The sequence below is a fragment of the Gekko japonicus genome, unplaced genomic scaffold (genome assembly GCF_001447785.1).
Source record: "Gekko japonicus isolate JY-2015 unplaced genomic scaffold, Gekko_japonicus_V1.1 scaffold9314, whole genome shotgun sequence".
Classification (NCBI taxonomy): Eukaryota; Metazoa; Chordata; class Lepidosauria; order Squamata; family Gekkonidae; genus Gekko; species Gekko japonicus.
In genome coordinates, this window is record NW_015160511.1 from 1 (window position 1) to 3,366 (window position 3,366).

The window sequence follows — 3,366 nt, forward strand, 5'->3', positions numbered from 1 at the left end:
GGCCTCAAGTTCTGTGGAAGTGGCATTATTCCTGTGTTTGGATGGGAATTCTTTGTTCTCACTTGATCCCTTGGACTGCAGCCAAGAGGTCCACATGTGTTGGCAGGTTCCAACTTTGTGAATATAGATTGCTATAGTTATTCTAGTCTTATTCCTGTATTCTTCATTGAGAAGGTCAAGCTTCGGATCAGATAAGTATTTGCTACTTCCCTTCCCCATCCTTTAGTATAAGAGCGACCATTTCATACTCCTGTAACCGTGAGGAACTTGTACGATTGTGTGTGTGACTCTGTTTTTGTATGTATGTGAACCAAATATTATTACTCAGTAAAAAGAACAACTTGATTTTAAGATAACAGCCTTGTCTCCATTTATACCACTGGGAAATTCCTCATGGCGGGATTGAACTTCTGTATACACAGGCAAGAGCCCCGGAATAATATAGTTTGGCCTCTGTCGTAAATAAGGCAGTTCGGCTAACAATGGGGTCGCCTAGGTTAGTACTTGGATGGGAGACCACCATGGAAGGCCGAGGTCACTATGCAGAGGAAGCAATGGCAAACCACTTCTGCTTCTTATTTGACCTGAAAACCCTATGAGGACTCATCATAAATTGGCTGTGACTTCTTGATACTTTACACATATAAAATCATATGGTAAAAGTAATCGCTTCTCTGGGTTTCTGACATCAGGACTGGAGCTGTCTTGCCTGTTCAGTCCTCCTGCATCCTCAGGAAACACATGGAATAAGAAATAGGTGTATTATAAAAGAAGCATCATTGGGCAGCATTTTGTGAGGTTTGATGTCCCAAGGGAAATTTTGAAATAGAGTCCTCTGTCATATTCTGCAAGACAAATATAGGGGAAAAACCTCTGGTTTTAGGAAATCCAGAGTAATCTCATTGGTTCAAATTGGGCTAAGAGAAGTATGAGTGGCATGAGACTTTCAGGTTAGGGACCATTCAAATGACCCTTACCTTGAGTATTGACATAATTGTGCAAACTGTAGGGGCAAATGTATTGTTTCAGATCTTGTTCTCTAAATCCATTTCCTAATGCATGTTTGCTCTGCTTACTGGTTAACAATAAATATTGGACATTGGTTACGCCTGTAGATAAGCTCCTACAATCCCGTTGTCCCTTCCCAAAAAATGTCTTCTGCCTTTGAACATGAAAGTTCCATTCAGCCATCATGGCTACTTACCACAGATAGACCACACCTCCATTAATTTGTCACATCCACCAAACTGTAATCTAGAAGTTCTATTAAGATCAAATGTTACTTGGAAACATTCCCTGAAAAAAATATCATTGCCTAATTGTAGAATTTTAAACACATTTCCAACTTTTTATTTCCAGACCCATTTTAATTCAGATTCAGGTCTGGGTTTGGGACAGCAACAGCCTTGGTCACCCTGACCAATGACCTTCACAAGGAGACTGACAAGCAGAGTGCATCTCTGTTCATTCTCCTGGATGTGTTGGTGGCTTTTGGTACCATTGTTCATGGTATCCTTCTGGAGAGGCTGGCTCAGTTGGGAGCGGGGATACCGGGCTTGATGATTCTGCTTCTGATTGGCTGAACAATTCCAGAATGTGGTCAAGAGTCTTCTGTGTGAGCCAAGTAAACGTTTAATGATCTTGGAATGAATTGATTGGTGCACAAGGAGCCATTTCTGCAACAGTTGACTGACGTCCTGTGGTGCTATGAAACAAGAAGGGAGAATTTGCCAAGAATTGAGTGAATTGTCTCCCAAATAAGGAGTTAATAATGGGTTTCAAATCAACATCAGCATAGTTGATAATATAATTAACTTTGTGAACCTGATAAAGAGTGGGGCTGGTGAGCAAAGGTAAAACAATCTATCTGAACATCATGAATTGTTAAATTACTGGGCCATGTTCATGGTTTGGTAGAGCCATCTAGGATATTCTACAATGTATTTAAAGTTCATCCCAATTTTGAGGCATGTCTTAGGTGGTAGGGTGTCAGTATATGCTAAAGATACCCCATGGAAGGGCATAAAATATGAGTCATACTGGAACTGGAGGTTGTATTTTTGTTTGTCAGCTGTGTTGTTCTCCCATGTCATCGCTTTTGAGAGGGTCAAGGATTATTATTGAAAACCTCCCAGCCCCTGTGAACAAACTGCAGAGACTAGCTAAAAATACAATGAATAATGCCTGGTCACTGTCCCTGACACAGAATGAATATTTGCTCAGGTTAATGGTTAACAACAGACACCAGCTATATAAACATGCTAGGTAAGTGGTTAAGGATGGAGTATCATAGAACAGGTGAATGTGATACACTTCTTCAGAAGACTCTGTGAGTATGGTACACATTATTCTCCACTCTGATCAACCTATATTCATGTTATTTCCAAAATATTCCATCATGTCTGTATGCTGGCTTTCATGATTAAAAGACAACTAGGGGGACACAGTATGTAACTGAGAACATAAAGAAGAAATTACGTACTGTGTATGTTCCGTTATCACTCCTGTTTATACAAAGAAAGCAAGTATCAATCATGGAGAACCTTTTGCCAACCGTTTCAAAGGGAAGGACGACCTTCGTTCTTATAAATGTTTTGGGTCGGCTGGCATATTTAAAGAATACACATTGGCTCCATCTTTGGGAAATATTATCCATGATTGATCCTTGCTGCAAGAAAAAACAACTCTGATGAAGATATGCCGCAAACGAGTTTACCTGGGATTTTTGTCAGTTTTGTTCTAAGAGTTTGCTTACAGACAAACAGTTGAGTTCCCTGGCAAGTTGAACTCATCATTATAATTATTGTGGAAGAGGACTTTGGAAATTTTGTAAATGACTTCACACTGTAAATGTGTAAATTTCAGATCCAGTGCCTCTATGTGGACACCTGTAAAGTTATTTCCTTGCTAATTTTCAGGGGTCATTTTGTAGAAAAAGAGGTGCAGGAGCTCATTAGCATAACTCATTAGCATAACGTATTTGCATATGCCACACCCCCTGACATCACCAGAAGTGTGTCAGAAGGCAACACCCACCACTCAGGCTCCACTGGACTGTTTGGGATTGCTAGCTATTGGGGGGGGACGTGCAGATCTGTCCTCACAGAGGAGGGAGAGCTTGTACCTGAAAAACTTGGTCTTAAAGGTGCCACTGGACTGTTTTGGACTGGGGGGCCGGGGGGGGCTCTGCAACTTACCTGGCTGCTTCTTGCTCTGACTGAGGAGCAGGGGGTAGGGCTTGTTGCATTTGCCCACCCCCTGGGCTCTTTACTGCTGGAGCTCCGCTCCTGTGCGCTCCTGCAGGAAATGAGCCCTGCTAATTTTTAATATAATGTAACGACTATTGTTCATACATATTTGGGAATC